At 41.2% G+C, this 16,611-nt stretch overlaps 1 pseudogene; it reads right to left on the bottom strand.

Moving 5' to 3' along the window:
• Positions 1 to 14,628: 14,628 nt before the first annotated feature.
• LOC121438444 lies at positions 14,629 to 16,478 on the bottom strand (annotated as a pseudogene).
• Positions 16,479 to 16,611: the final 133 nt, after the last annotated feature.

The raw sequence follows: 16,611 nt of genomic DNA on the forward strand, positions 1-16,611 counted from the left end.
GGTCCACTCCAGTGGAGCCCAACCCCCTGTCATTCCTTTCCTTAAGATGCGCAGGAAAGGTCTCATGCTTAAATGGTAGTATAAGCAGTTGGGCAATCCTGTCCCCTGGCGCAATAGAAATCATGCCACAGGAAGAATGACACAGGATCTTAATCACTCCAGTATAATCGGAATCAATGACTCCTGGAAAGACAATCAAGCCTTTCATAGTGGATGAGGATCGCCCTAAGACAATCCCCACTGTTCCTTTTTCTAATGGGCCATTCATGTCAGAATCAACCACCTGAATTCCCATCTCCTGGGTTAATACCAGTTCGGTGGAGGCACAGAGGTCCAACCCTGCTGAGCCTGAGGTTGCTCGGTGGATATAGTCAGGTTGGGAATGATGGTCTGCTGCAGTGCCCCATAAATTTTCGGGCCCTGGGGACGGGGGCCCCTCAACCCGTTTTTTGACTCCTGGCCACTGAGCTATACAATGGGCTGCCCATTGATGTCCTTAAGAGACCGGCATTCATTGGCCCGATGCTTCCCACTCTTAAGTCTTGGGCAAAGGCCAGGTTGTCTTACATTAGGAGTCTGAGCCCGAGAAGACAGCCCTTTCAGTAACGGGCATTGTCTCCTAATATGCCCTTGTTGTCCACATTTGAAACATCCTCCTCCTTTTCTGGTCTTTGCAGCCTGAGTAGCAGATAAAACAGCAGCCGCTAGGCCTGCATTGGTAAGGGGCCCTCCAATCTCTTGGCAGGCTTTCAGCCAGGCCTCAATTCCCTTCTCTTTAACAGGAGTAATGGCCCCCTGACATTCCTTAGTACTCTGTTCAAAAACAATCTGCTGTACCAACGGCATCACCTGATCCACATCCCCAACAATCTTTCCAGCCATATCAAGCATTCTAGCCACAAAATCAGAGAAGGGTTCATTTGGCCCCTGAATAATCTTTGTTAGGTGGCCTTTGACTTCTCCTTTATTAGTCAAAGACTTCCATGCCCTATAGCAGATTTCATTAATCTGTTGGTACACCTCCTGAGGATATCCTAGCTGGTTGGCAGCCCATTGCCCTTGCCCCAAAAGCATATCCGCTGTCCATTGGGGATGATTATTCTGGGCATTCACTCTAGCTTGGACATGAGCTTTATCCATAACAATGGATTTAAAATCCAAAAATTGTCCCATACTTAGGCAAGCCTTAGCAATCTCAAACCAATCTGTAGGAGTCATGGCCATGGTGGCAATTCTACACAGCAAGGCTATGGTATAACTAGCTGTAACTCCATTGGTTCGAACTGCTTCTACTAAATCCTTTAACTGTTACAAGATACAGGCTCATAATATCTCTCATTAGTCTGCAGGTCCTCAAAAACTGGAAAAGCAGACGCTAGACGCGCCCATGTATCTCTTTTAATAAAATGGCATCCCCCTCCCACTTGTGAATAGGATGGAGGCACAGGGGATGGGCGTGGTTCCCGAGGCACCAATGGGCCCATAGCGACCCCTGTTGACGCATTATGTGAGGGGGGCCGCCTCCACCCATATCTTTACTCCTCATAGCCAGCGGCGGCTTCCTCCAGTTCTTCCTCCTCCTGAGGATCTAACTTCTCCTCAGACTGTTCCAGGCCCGCAAATTCCTCGAGCACTGGATAGAGGGGACCTCCCCTCTTCTCATTTGCCTCCCCTTTAGGGAGGACTGCATCAGGATCCTTTTCTTTTACCTTTTCCTTTTCTTTTGTTTTTACCTTTTCCCCTTTTACTTTTAGGCCTATCCAAGTTTTCTCCCTTTGAATCTGATTCTAAAAGACTGTCCTGGTGATTAATGAGGGCTCTCTGCCCTTCTCTCGGAACGTCCACATTGTTTTCCTCCCTGAGGCCGCAGCTGGACTGACAACAGCACAACCAGAAACAGGCTAGGACAAACACCACAAACGCCAAGAACACGAGACCAAACACCCAAGGATCAACTCCCGCAAACAACATACTTGGGGAGACTGAAATCAGAATACTGGAAGAAACTTACCGACGTCACCACTCCGCGTGTTGAGTTCTGAATCCTCTTCAGCCCCTCGCCTGGTGACCTAAGATACCTGGGGTTTCAGCACCAGCTGCAGCGGACTTCTCTACCAGCGAGAAAGAACAACCACCACAGGAGGATTCTTCTCAGATCACACTTTAATGGAGTGCCTCTTGGTTGAAGGACATCATGAAGCGAAGGGCATGAAACGAGGTGCAGGAAACGAGGGGCAGGAAATGAGGGGCAGGAAGCAAGAGACAGGAAGCGAGAGGGCCCGAGAGCACTAAGGCAGCTGCTTATATAGGGAATTGGCACACGGGTCGCCCTGTGATTGTCTGCCACCAACAGCTGACACCAGACTGCATCGGGATAGGCCCAAGGACCCTTATCCACCATGCCTGCGGGAAGCGGGGGACATGCAGCTCTCAAAGGCTTTGTTTTTTTCCAACAAGAGATGATGTTGGCGCCATCTTGTAATGGTGATCTTGTCCGGCTCCCGGCAAACATAGAGAATGTAAACGCACTGAACAAATAAAACAGCAAAGCCAACAAACTCTCAACACAAAACATTCAGGAAATATGGGACACAATAAAAAGGCCAAACCTAAGAATAATTGGAGTAGAAGAAGTAGAAGAATTGAGCTCCGTTGAAGGGCATCTAGGTAGTTTCCAGGTTCTGGCTATTACAAACAATGCTGCCATGAACATAGTTGAGCATATACTTTTGTTGTATGATAGGGCCTCTCTTGGGTATATTCCCAAGAGTGGTATTGCTGGATCCAGGGGTAGGTTGATCCCGAATTTCCTGAGAAACCGAAACACTGCTTTCCAGAGTGGTTGCACAAGTTTGCATTCCCACCAGCAATGGGTGAGTGTACCCCTTTCTCCACAACCCTTCAACGGAAGAATGGATGAAGAAAGTATGGAATATATACATATTAGAGTATTACTCAGCAGTAAAAAACAAGGACTTCTTGACTTTTGCATACAAATGGATGGAAATAGAAAACACTATCCTGAGTGAGGTAAGCCAGACCCAAAAAGAGGAACATGGGATGTACTCACTCATATTTGGTTTCTAGCCATAAATAAAGGTCATTGAGCCTATAATTCATGTTCCTAGAGAAGCTAAATAAGGTGAATCCAAAGACAAACACATAGGCATCCTCAGGAATATTAACCTTCATCAGGCGATGAAAGGAGACAGAGACAGAGACCCACACGGGAGCACCGGACAGAAATCTCAAGGTCCAAATCAGGAGCAGAAGGAGACGGAGCACGAGCAAGGAACTCAGGACCATGAAGGGTGCACCCACACACTAAGACAATGGGGATGTTCTATTGGGATCTCACCAAGGCCAGCTGGCCTAGGTCTGAAAAAGCATGGGATAAATCCGGACTAGCTGAACATAGTGGACAATGAGGAATACTGAGAATTCAAGAACAATTGCAGTGGGTTTTTGATCCTACTGCACGTACTGGTTTTGTGGGAGCCTAGGCAGTTTGAATGCTCACCTTACAAGACCTGGATAGAGGTGGGCAGTCCTTGGGCTTCCCACAGGTCAGGGAACCCTGATTGCTCTTCGAGCAGATGAGGGGGGGGACTTGATCGGGGGAGGAGGAGGGAAATGGGAAGCGGTTGTGGGGACAAGGCAGAAATCCTTAATAAATAAATAAATTTAAAAAAAAAGAATTGAGCTCAACGGTCCAGAAAATATATTTAATTAAATTATAGAAGAAAACTTTCCCAACCTAAAGAAAGATGTACCTAAGAAGGTTCAAGAAGCATACAGAACACCAAATAGACAGGATCAAAAAAAAAAACCTCGCATATAATATTCAAAACACAAAGAATATAGAATAAAGAAAGAATACTAAGCGCTGCAAAGTAAAAAGGCAAAGTTACTTATAAAGGTAAACCTTTCATACTTACACCTGACTTCTCTATGCAAACCATGAAAGCCAGAAGGTCCTGGATAGAGGTACTGCAAAAACTAAGAGACCATGGATGCAAGCCCATTCTACAATACCCAGCCAAGCTTTCATTCACGATAAATGGAGAAAACAAAATTTTCCAGGATAAAAACAAATTTAAACAATAAGTAGCCACAAATCCAGCCTTACAGAAAATAATAGAAGGAAAATCACTAACCAAGGAGTCCAACAATAACTACAATAACTCAACCATCTAGAGAACCTTCACCAGTGCAACTCAAAGATGGGAAACACACAAACTCTACTACTAAAAAAGTGACCGGAGTTAACAACCACTGGTCATTAATATCACTTAATGTCAATGGACAAAACTCACCTATAAAAAGGCACAGGCTAAGAGATTGGACAAGAAAACAGGATCCAACATTCTGCTGTTTACAAGAAACACACCTCAACCACAAAGACAGGCACCTACTCAGAGTAAAGGGCTGGGAAAAGGCTTATCAAGCAAATGGACCTAAGAAACAAGCAGATGTGGCCATACTAATTTCTAACAACGTTGACTTCAAACTTAAATCAATCAGAAGAGATGGAGGGGGATATTTTATGCTCATAACAGGAACAATTCATCAGGATGAAGTCTCAATCCTAAATATCTATGTTCCTAATATAAAAGCACCCACGTACGTAAATGAAACATTACGAAAACTTAAGGCAGCCATCAAACCGCACACACTAAGAGTAGCAGACTTCAACACTCCTCTCTCACCAATGGACAGGTCAATCAGACAGAAACCTAACAGAGAAATTAGAGAATTAATGGAGGTAATGAAGCAAATGGATTTAACAGACATCTATAGAATATTCAACCCAAATAGGAAAGAATATACCTTCTTCTCTGCAACTCATGGAACCTTCTCGAAAATTGACCACGTACTTGGTAACAAAGCAAACTTCCACAGTTACAAAAAAAGTATTAGTAACCACCTGTGTCTTATCAGATATCCATGGATTAAAATTAGAATTCAACAACAGTGCTACCCCCAGAAAGCCTACAAACTCATGGAAACTGAACAATCAACTACTGAACCATACTTGTATTAAGAAAGAGATAAAGAAAGAAATTAAAGTCTTCCTTGAATTCAATGAAAATAAAGAAACAACATACTCGAACTTATGGGACACTATGAAAGCAGTCCTGAGAGGAAAGTTCATAGCACTAAGTGGCCACTTAAAGAAAACAGAGAAATCACACATTGGAGACTTAACAGCCCACATGAAAGCTCAGGAAAAAAAAGAAGCAGACTAACCTAGGAGGAGTAGAAGACTGGAAATAATCAAATTGAGGGCTGAAATCAACAAAATAGAAACACAGAAAACAATACAAAGAATCAATGAAACAAAAAACTGGTTCCTGGAAAAAAATCAACAAGATTTATAAACCCCTATCCAAATTAATCAAACAGCAGAGAGAGAATATGCAAATTAATAAGATCAGAAATGAAAAAGGGGACATAACCACAGACACAGAGGAAATTCATAGAATCATTACATCGAACTACAAAAGCCTATATGCCACAAAACTGGAAAATGTAAAACAAATAGACACTTTTTTGTATAAATACCATATACCAAAGTTAAACCATGATCATGTGAACAATCTAAATAGACCTGTTAGCTGCAAAAACCTCCCTACCAAAAAAAGCCCAGGACTAGATGGTATCAATGCAGAATTCTACCAGAACCTCCAAGAATATCTAATACCTATACTCCTTAATATTTCACAATATCGAAACAGAAGAGTCATTACCAAATTACTTTTATGAAGCTACAGTTACTCTGATACCAAAACCACACAAAGACACAACCGAGAAAGAGAATTACGGGCCAATCTCACTCATGAACATCAACGCAAAAATCCTCAACAAAATACTGGCCAACCGAATCCAAGAACACATTAGAAAAATTATCCATTATAATCAAGTAGACTTCATCCCAGAGATGCAGGGCTGGTTCAACATATGAAAATCTAACAATGTAATCCATCATATAAAAAAACTGAAGGGAAAAAACATATGATCATTTCATTAGATATATTTGACAAATTTCAATATCCTTTTATGATAAAAGTCTTAGAGAGATTACCAATTCAAAGGTCATACCTAAATATAATAAAAGGTATTTACAGCAAGCAGACAGCTAACATCAAATTAAATGGAGCAAAACTCAAAGCCATCCCACTAAAATCAGGAACGTGATAAGGCTGTCCACTCTCTCCAAACCTCTTGAATATAGTGCTAGAAGTTCTAGCAATAGCAATAAGACAACATAAGGGGATCAAGGGGATTCGATTTGGAAAGGAAGAAGTGAAACTTTCGTTATTTGCAGATGATATGATAGTGTACATAAGCGACCCCCAAAACTCCACCAAAGAACTTTTACAACTGATAAACACCTTTAGTAATGTGGCTGGATACAAGATCAACTCCAAAAAATCAGTAGCCCTCTTATACACAAAGAATATGGAAGCAGAGAGGGAAATCAGAGAAGCTTCACATTTCATGATAGCCACAAACAGCATAAAATATATTGGGGTAACTCTAACCAAGGAAGTGAAAGATCTATTTGACAAGAACTTTAAGGCATTGAAGAAAGAAATTGAAGAGGATACCAGAAAGTGGAAGGACCTCCCTTGTTCTTGGATTGGGAGGATCAACATAGTAAAAATGGCAATTCTCCCAAAAGCAATCTATAGATTCAATGCAATCCACATCAAGGTCCCATCAAAATTCATCACAGATCTTGAGAGGACAATAATCAACTTTATATGGAAAAATAAAAATGCAGGATAGCCAAAACAATCTTATACAATAAAGGATCTTCTGGAGGCATTACCATCCCTGACTTCAAACTCTAGTACAGAGCTACCGTAATGAAAACAGTGTGGTACTGGCATAAAAACTGAGAAATTTACCAATGGAATCATATAGAAGACCCGGATTTTAACCCACAAACCTATGAACACCTCATTTTCAATAAAGGAGCTAAAAGTATACAATGGAAGAAAGAAAGCATCTTCAACAAATGGTGCTGGCACAACTGGATGTCAACCTGTAGAAGAATGAAATAGAACCATATCTAACACCATGCACAAAACTCAAGTTCAAATGGATTTAAGACCTCAATATCAGTCGGAACACAGTAAAGTGGGAAGTACCCTACAAGAGATGGGCAAGGAGATCGCTTCCTAGGTATAACCCCAGCAGCACAGACATTAAGGGAAACATTGAATATATGGGATCTACTAAAACTGAGAAGCTTCTGTAAAGCAAAGGACACTGTCACTAAGGCAAAAAGGAAACCTACCGACCCGGAGAAGATCTTCACCAACCCCGCAAAAGACAAACGTCTGATCTCCAAAATATATAGAGAACTCAAGAAACTAGACTTTAAAATGCTAATTAACCCAATTAAAAAATGGGGCACTGAACTGAACAGAGAATTCTCAACAGAAGAATTTCAAATGGCCAAAAGACACTTAAGGTCATGCTCAACCTCCGTAGCGATCAGGGAAATGCAAATCAAAACAACTTTGTAATATCATCTTACACCTGTCAGAATGGCTAAAATCAAAAACACCAATGATAGCCTTTGCTGGAGAGGCTGTGGAGGAAGGGGTACTCTCATCCATTGCTGGTGGGAATGCAATCTTGTGCCACCACTTTGGAAATCAGTGTTTCGGTTTCTCAGGAAATTCGGGTTCAACCTACCCCTGGACCCAGCAATACCACTCCTGGGAATATACCCAAGAGATGCCCTATCATATGACAAAAGCATTTGTTCAACTATGTTCATAGCAGTATTATTTGTAATAGCCAGAACCTGGAAACAACTTAGATGTCCTTCAATGGAAGAATGGATGAAGAAAGTGTGGAATATATACACATTAGCGTACTACGCTGCAGTAAAAAACAATGATTTCTCAAATTTTGCATGCAAATGGATGGAAATAGAAAACACTATCCTGAGTGAGGTAACCCAGACCCAAAAAGATGAACATGGGATGTACTCACTCATAATTGGTTTCTAGCCATAAATAGGGTCATGGAGTCTACAATTGGTGAACCTAAAGAAGCTAAATAATTAGGTGAACCCAAGGAAATTCATATAATTATTTTATTGGTTATGGGAAGTAGACAAAATTGTCGGGAATAAAATTGGGATCTTGGGGGTGGGGTGGGATGGGCGTAAGTGGAGATGGGGAAAGATAAGTGAGAAGGGGAGGATGGGGGGAACTTGGGGAAACAGTATGATTGGGATAAAGGAAGGTTGGATAGGGGAGCATGGAAGCACAATTCTTAGTTAAGGGAGCCACCCTGGGGTTGGCAAGAGACTTGAACCTAGAGTGGCTCCCAGGAGCCCAAAGTGATGTCCCCAGTTAGTTCCTTGGGCAGCTGAGGATAGGAAACCTGAAATGGCCTTATTCTATAGCTATATTGATGAATATCTTGCTTATCACCATAGAATCTTCATCTGTTGATGGATGGAGGTAGAGACATAGACCCACACTGGAGCACCGGACTGAGCTCCCAAGGTCCCAATGAAGAGCAGAAGGAGTGAGAAGATGAGAAAGAAGTCAGGACCACCAGGGGTGCACCCATCCACTGAGACAGTGGGGCTGATGTATTGGGAGCTTACCAAGTCCATCTCGAATATGACTGAAAAAGCATGGGATAAAGCTGGACTCTCTGAACATGGAGAACAATGATGGCTAATGAGAAGCCAAGGACAATAGCATGGGGTTTTGATCCTACTTCATGTTCTGGCTTTGTGGGAGTCTAGCTCGTTTGGATGTTCACCTTCCTAGACATGGACGGAGCGGGGAGGACCTTGGACTTTCCACAGGGCAGGGAACCCTGACTGCTCTTTGGACTGGAGATGGAGGAGGAGAGGAATAGGGGGATGGGGAGAAGGGTGGGAGGAGGGGGAGGGAAATGGGAGGCTGGGAGGAGGCAGAAACTTTTTTCCTTTTCTCAATAAAAAAAGAAAAGAAATATAGAAGAGAAATGTATATAAAAGAAAGATGTGTAGCCATGTGAAAAGAGATGCCACTGAATGTAGAAATATGTAACTGTGCAGGAGAGAGATCTTTGTATGTAAGAGAGATACGTTGTTGCATGTTGTGAAGGTAGCTGTGTAGAGACAGATTTTCAGACAGTATTTTAAGAAGTAAAGAGAAAGTTACCACAAAGAAAGCATGTACTTCTTCCTTTTTTTCTTAGGTTACCAGCAGAAAGTTTGTTTTCTTATTTTCCCCTCAGATAAAAAGTCTAGCCACCAATGCATTGTAGATTCTTTACACACCCTGGTGTTGTTGGCTTTTAAAGGAAACTGATATATTTGGGGGAAGCTCAAGGTCCCAAAGGAGTTAAACTATTCCTTAGTCACTCTCTGCTCCTACTCCTGGGCTGACCCTGTGCTCCTGTGTGCTTTGTGCCTCCTACTGGAAATGAATTCCAAAGTTGTTCCTGAGCACACTTCAGGGAGTGTTGTGTGCCTGACTGTGATGCCCCTCAATGTGCTCCTCACAGTAATTTTTGGCTATCACTCCACTAACACAGAAGTCAGCCGTGAGAGCAACTCTTCCTTAGATGTGTTTCTAGAGGTGAAAATAAAGTCACCCTGACCACACAGTAAGCCATCCCTTAGCTTAGGTGAAGGACTGAACACCGACTTTAGTGTACAGTAGTCAAAAATATAATTATTTAATTGATCAGAGAAACAGAAGACATAAAGTTGAAATGCAGTAATGGAGAGAACTTGATAAAAATTCAAGCCTATCACTTCTTAGATTTATATGTGCAGTCCTCAAGAAGAGGAGAGGGACTTGGACAGCTCAGAGTGCTTACCTGTGACAGAGCCTGGATCACCTTCCACTTAGTTCCATATAAATCACTCACACTTTTCCAGTTAAGGGTCCACCCTAACCTCAGTATGAGGGAAAAGTTTATCTGAGGTTCCTGAGCTTATCCAGAAACTGATCCTGGTAACCACAGAGAATTACTCTTGCTCTCACTGACATGTTCTACATTTTCTTCAGATGAGACATAATATACTTGTCTTAAGAAAGGCAATCACAGCAGGATTTATTTTTACTTTTAGAGACATGATCAATTCCTAGAGTCTATAATTGTAAAGAAGATCCCCAGAAAACCATCAAATGGATAGAGTGCCCATATACAAAAGAAAACTTATGCATGCCCCTAATTTTTATGTTTGCTGAGGACCCCACTCTAGTCATGGATACCAGTACCAGGCAGAGAAGTTTTTGTCTGGGCTCACACTGAAGGCTCCTCATTGTGTGTCATGCAGAGTAATGTTTGACTGTGTTTTTAGTTTTAAGCTTGTGCATTTGTAGGTAGACCTTCTTTTGAAAACTCATCTCTGGAGATGATGAATCCATATTTTATTATGTACCATAATATGTTTCAGAATTATAACCTTTACTTCTTATACTGGCAACCCATTCTAGCCCCTTCCCTGGAGAGTGATGAACCCAGTGTATGGTATAGTCATTAATGGTGAAACCAGAATATGAGAGGTTTAATGATGCCTTAGGCTGCACCAACCTGACTCTGCCTCAACCAGCTGCATCTCACAATGGACACCTGAAAACAGAGGATACTGATAAAGAAAATATCACACAAGCACACTGTTGCTCCCACTCATGTCTGTCTATTCATGCCCCCAATATCATTTGTTATCCATAAGTTGTCTTTTAAACAAACAATCAAAAATCCCAGGTCAATCCCAGTCCCATGTTGATTTTATGTTTTTGGTTCTGATCACTGAATGGGAAGACAAGGTTAGAGTCCTCTGCCTGAACTGCAGGGTCAGGGCAAGGCTGGTTTTCATGAGCAAAGGAAGGCCGCATTTCCATATCTTCTTACTTATCTTATGCTCTGTTGTGTGAGCCATTGGGGAAGTAATTAATAACTCAAATTTCTTAGAGAAAATGAAGTAGCAAAATGGCTATGATTTAATTAAAATGTTATCAATTATGTTTGTACTAAAACTTCAACAGTCTTATTTTTGTGCTCTCTTCTAACACTTACATGTTACTGTTTATCCTACCAAGTATTATATAATTAATTTGTAGTAGTTTATAAAATAAAAATTATCATTTGATATCTGGTGGGGCTCTAATTTTAAGATCAATGAATAGTGAAGAATGCATTAAATTAAAAAAACAAAACAAAACTGGGAATATAGAACTGTGGGAAAGGTAACAGGCATAAGGCCCCAAGCTTTATCTTCATTCTTAAAACATATTAAAAAATTATTATTCTCCAGTGATCATCCTTCAAGAAATAATAAAAACATATTAAATTCATATTCTCATAAATTGTACATATATCTGTTTGTGGTGTGTCAGTTAACATCCTTGGGGATTATGCTCTTTCCATTTAACGACCTCAATTAATTATATTTTCCTTGTCTATGGTTACCACAGAAAGTAGAGGAGTCTGTCACCTGGTCTGTAGCACCATGGTTGTATGTCTTCCCATCTATCCAGTCCCCTGAGAATATAGGACTTTCCTCTTGGTTGTGGGACCTCTCTCAGAATGAGGAAGCATGATATAAAAACTCATATATTAGAATGGAGAGTTGGGACTAAATGTTTAGTTGATTAATTTAACTATTAGAGGAATTGTGTTATCTCTAAGAGATCTTATGGACTATGAAATTATTGCTGCTGTGGCATTCCCAGATAAAGAGACCTCATTAAATCAACTAAATGAGGTAAGTTGATGATGTAAAGTCATTTTTGTTTCCAGTCCTTTGATAACCAAATCTGTCCTCTGATCTATTTCATTTATTTTACAGAGTTAAATGTGACTAAAAAAGGAGGAAACTCTAGATGTCTGCAGTAACATTCTGCTCTTTCCTCTTGGTACCTGTTCCTTAGGTCCTTGAAATGCTGAAGTGGACATCACATGCTGATCTGCACTTGTCATGCATCAGATTGATCATGTCTGGAGATTTGCTTCTGAACTAGAGTCTATATGATGTAAGAGACTCATCCAGGTCTATAAGGTGGATGTCAAACTTCGACTGCATGGCCTCTCTTGAGCTCCATGCCCCTTTGCACACATAGATGGTGTCATCTCAGTGGCTTTCTTTTCACAAGGTTTGCTGGACAATACTTACGAAAATATGCCCATAGTTGCAATCTTGTAATAATCTTTGCAGTAGTAGAATAGACCATAGTAAAATGAGAAGCATATAAATTTGGATATGGAAGTTTATATTGGCCTCATTATATTTTTTAGGACCTGAATGCAATTAAAATAATATTTCAATTCAGTAATCCTAGGAATATGTGCACAACACAAAGTGACCAAATTTTCATTTCTGCTAGTTTATAACTGTTAAGAGAAATGGATTAGGGAAAATTCTAATGGATGCCAACAGTATTTCAGCGACCTGATGCCCTGATGTGTTATAGAGAGAAATTAGTTTTTAGCCAAGAAATCGGTGAGTGACCCAGGGTTATGTTTTATACCCAATGACAACATATTTCAAATTTGTTTTCTGAATATTTTTTTCACTTCAAACTATTCAAAACAGACTTTTTCAGGTTCACAGTCTCATATATTTTTACCTCCTTTGTCTCCTGTTTATATTAAAAATTTTCACAGAACATAGTTTGAAAATACAACTCCTCCTCTCTTTATTTACCAATCTTGACCATCTTTATGTTCTCTCTCTCTCTTCTCTCTCTCTCTCTCTCTCTCTCTCTCTCTCTCTCCATTTTGTTCACATTCTACCTTATTACCAATGGTTCCTGATTGATAATCTGCTGTTCTATCACCTTCAATATTGTTACCCTCTTTGACATCCTATCATAAGAATTCTAGGAAGACTATTGTCTCTCCTATCATTATGCTCTATGTGAATGATTAACGGATTTCTGTCTTCATTCATTTTATGCTTGAGATATTCAGATGGATTAGGCATCTTATAGTATGGTTATGCATAGAATAGTATGCTAGATGGAGACTTCAGACCAAGAAGGATGTTCATCAAGTGCCAGGAATGATTCACTGTTCACTAGTGTAAGCTCTAAGTTTCTGACAATGATGATTCAGGCCTTCCCAGCCTCAGTGCTTGGCAATTGGTCTTTTGTGATGGATCTGTCTACAAGGAGACTTCCACTTTGGCAAGTATGATGGCAGAATCTGGAAGTGGTCTCCTGTACCCAAGCAATGAAGGATACTTCCCACTTTCTCTTTGATCAGGTTCAATGTGGACAGATATTGTTGTGTCCTTTAATCCATTTGGACTTGAGTTTTGTGAATAGGAATAAGTATGGATCTATTTTCATTCTTCTACACTGACATTGTCAAACACTTTCTATGAAGCTACAGTTACATGGATACTAAAATGACACAAAGACTCAGCCAAGAAATACAATTACAGACCAATCTCCCTCATGAACATTAATGCAAAAATACTCAATATTGTACAGGCAAATCGGATCCACATCAAAAAATTATTCTTCATGATCAAGTTAGCTTCATTCCAGAGATGCAGGGATGGATTAACTTATAAAAATCTATCAATGTAATATACTATATAAATAAACTGAAAAAAAAATAATGTGATCATCTCATTAGGTGCAGAAAAAGCATTTGACAAAAATTCAACACCGCTTTATAATAAAGGTCTTGAAGATATAAGAGATACAAGGAACATATCTAAACATAATAAAAACAATATGCTGTGAGCCAACAGTCAACATCAAATTAAATGGAGAGAAACTCAAAGTAATTCCACAAAAACTTGGATCAAGACTGGAACAAATCATCTCTGTTCAACATAGTTCTTAAAGTTCTAACTAGAGCAATAAGACAACAAAAGGAGATCAAGAGGATGCAAATTGGAAAAGAAGTGAAAATGCAAATTTCAGGAAACAGGGGGATGAACAACCAGGGCTACTTATGACAGGACCAGGCCTCTAAATTTCCCAGCTGGGTATCCTACTACTCTTCACAATTGCTATCTGTGCAGCCCAGTGTGTTGCCAAAGCAGCAGATCCCACACCCTATGAAATTCACAACATGATACTCAGCTCCATCCCTAATGATAAGACAGTAAGAAGTTTAATTACTACTCCGAAAAGCAATTAGTGATCATATGTATAAATACCTAAAGACGTAAAATTATATTTCATAGAAAAGTTGAAAACATCCAAAAACTGTCTGTTCTTGTTTTAGGGAAACCAAATTGGACTATGGAAGTGGCTTTGTTAGTGCACATGCGGTTGTTTTGTCTTTACTGGCCTAATCCATATTATAGCTTATTCCCAGCCATTTCAGCAACAATTTCATTCTCTTAGATTTAAGAGACATTTATATCACAATGTAATCATATTGACCTACTTTACTATATAAAAAATTAATCATGTCGATGGAAGTGGTCACTGTTAAACAGCAGGTCAAGATATAGCATGCTCTAAGGGCATTCTGAATTAGCATCACCTTATTCCTTGCAGTCCTTTTTTTTTTAAGAGAGAAATGGTTTATTTGGTAACAAGCAATAAAAAGAAATTCTTTAATTCTTTTCTCTCCTGGTGGTTGGACTTAGGTGGTTGGATGGCAACACACATGAACTCTGGGAGCAGACCTTCTGCTGAAGTGCAGAGAAACCAGAGTCGCATTTATTCTCTAGACAGAGGGCCCAGCTGTGTTTTCTAGGGTCTCAGTGGCTGCTGCAGTCTCCTTCTTGTCTTCAGGCTTCATGGCAGGAAACAGAAGCACTTCCTTGATATTGTTGGAATCTGTGAGAAACATGGTGACCCGATCGATGCCCATGTCCCAGCCAGCTGTTGGGGGCAGCCCATATTCCAAGGCAGTACAGAAGTTCTCATCTATGAACATGGCTTCATCATCACCAGCAGCCTTGGCTTTGGCCTGTTCCTCAAACAGCTGCCGCTACCGCACGGGATCATTCAGCTCAGTGTAGGCATTCCAGATTTCCTTCTTCATGACAAACAGCTCAAAGCGCTCAGTTAGACGCTCTTTGGAGCAGTGCCATTTGGCCAGAGGGCTCATAATCTGCGGGTGATCGCAGATGAATGTTGGATTGATGCACGTCACTTCAAGGAACTCTCCAACAAGCTTATCCAGGAGTCTGGCTGTGGTCCGAGGTGGGGGGGCATTCAACAGCTATTGCAACACAAATATCATCAAGAATTTTTCGAGTTTCTTCAGTTTCAAAGAGGCTGGTTTCTGGCAGCTTTACACCCAGGGCTCTCTCAAGCTCTTCTACCATGCTGATTCTTCGGAAGGGTGGGGCAAAGTCAATCTCATAGGCTTGGCCTTCTGGCCCGTCTGGATGGTAGGTGATCTTGTAACTGCCTGTAATGCTTTTCTCCATCCCTGACAGCATCTTCTCCGTGATCTCCATGAGGTCGTGATAGTCTGCTTAGGCCATGTAGAACTCGCAGGTGGTGAACTCAGGATTGTGAGTCAAATCGATCCCTTCATTCCGGAATTGGCGCCCAATTTCATAAACCCGGTCAATGCCACCAACCACCAGCATCTTATGGTAGAGTTCTGGAGCAATTCTCATATACAAGTTCATGTCCAGCTCATTGTGATACATGATGAAAGGCTTGGCCACAGCTCCCCCTGGAATGACGTTCATCATGGGAGTTTCAATCTTGAGGAATCCCAGCTCATCCAAGAAACTTCTTATATATGTGATGATCTTAGAGCGGACGATAAATTTCTGCCTCACAAAGTCGTTCAGTATCAAGTCCAAGTATCTCTGGTGATATCTTGTCTCCTTGTCTTTGAGGCCAAAATGAAGATGAGGCAGCATGTGTAAGCAGGGGGACAAGAGTGTGATTTCAGAGGGGATGATGCTCAGCTCACCCTTCTTGGTTTTCCTAGGATTCTCCTGAACTCCAATTATAGCTCCCCGGCGCAGTTTGTTATTGATACGAGCAAATTCTTCCTCTGATTTATAATTCCTGGAGTTGGCCATGACTTGTAACTTGACCCCTCTCCTCGAAGGTCATAGAAGATGAGCTTTCCCCCAGAGGCTCTCTTGGCATGAATCCAACCTGCCACTTTTAAGGTGGTGTCAGTCAGGTGGTCCCCGGGCTGCAGGTGACTGTACTCTTGGATGAACTGAGTCAGGGAGATGTCCACATGGAACTTGTGTGGGTACAGGTCCTCCCCACTGACCTTCAGCTGCTGGACTGCTTGACTACGGATCTTGTAGTATTGGTTTGGATCCAGAGTCTCCTCCTCAGCACCCACGCCATTGTCAATAGTATGGTTGGTGGTGGCAGCAGCCTGGCTCAGCTGCTTCTCAGTGAGTTCTTTCTGCTTGGCCTCTTTCTCTGCCACTTTCTTCTCAGCTTTCAGGCGTCTCTTTAGTTCATTCTTGCTTAGTTTCGGCTCGCCATCCACTTTTACTTCACTATCCTGCAGCGTGGCCATCTTCCCACCAGCCCGACCTAAAGAAAAAAAAAAGAAATGACTAGCATAGAGCTGAAACTTCCAGGTCAAGACCCGAATCCCCGCCTCTTCCGCCTTGCAGTCCTTTTGAAACCCAACAAAGACTATAAGATTGTGAAGTGCTCAAGTGACAACTTA

Source organism: Microtus oregoni, unplaced genomic scaffold (assembly GCF_018167655.1).
Source record: "Microtus oregoni isolate MIOR12 unplaced genomic scaffold, Mior012 000056F_ref0000123, whole genome shotgun sequence".
Lineage (NCBI taxonomy): Eukaryota > Metazoa > Chordata > Mammalia > Rodentia > Cricetidae > Microtus > Microtus oregoni.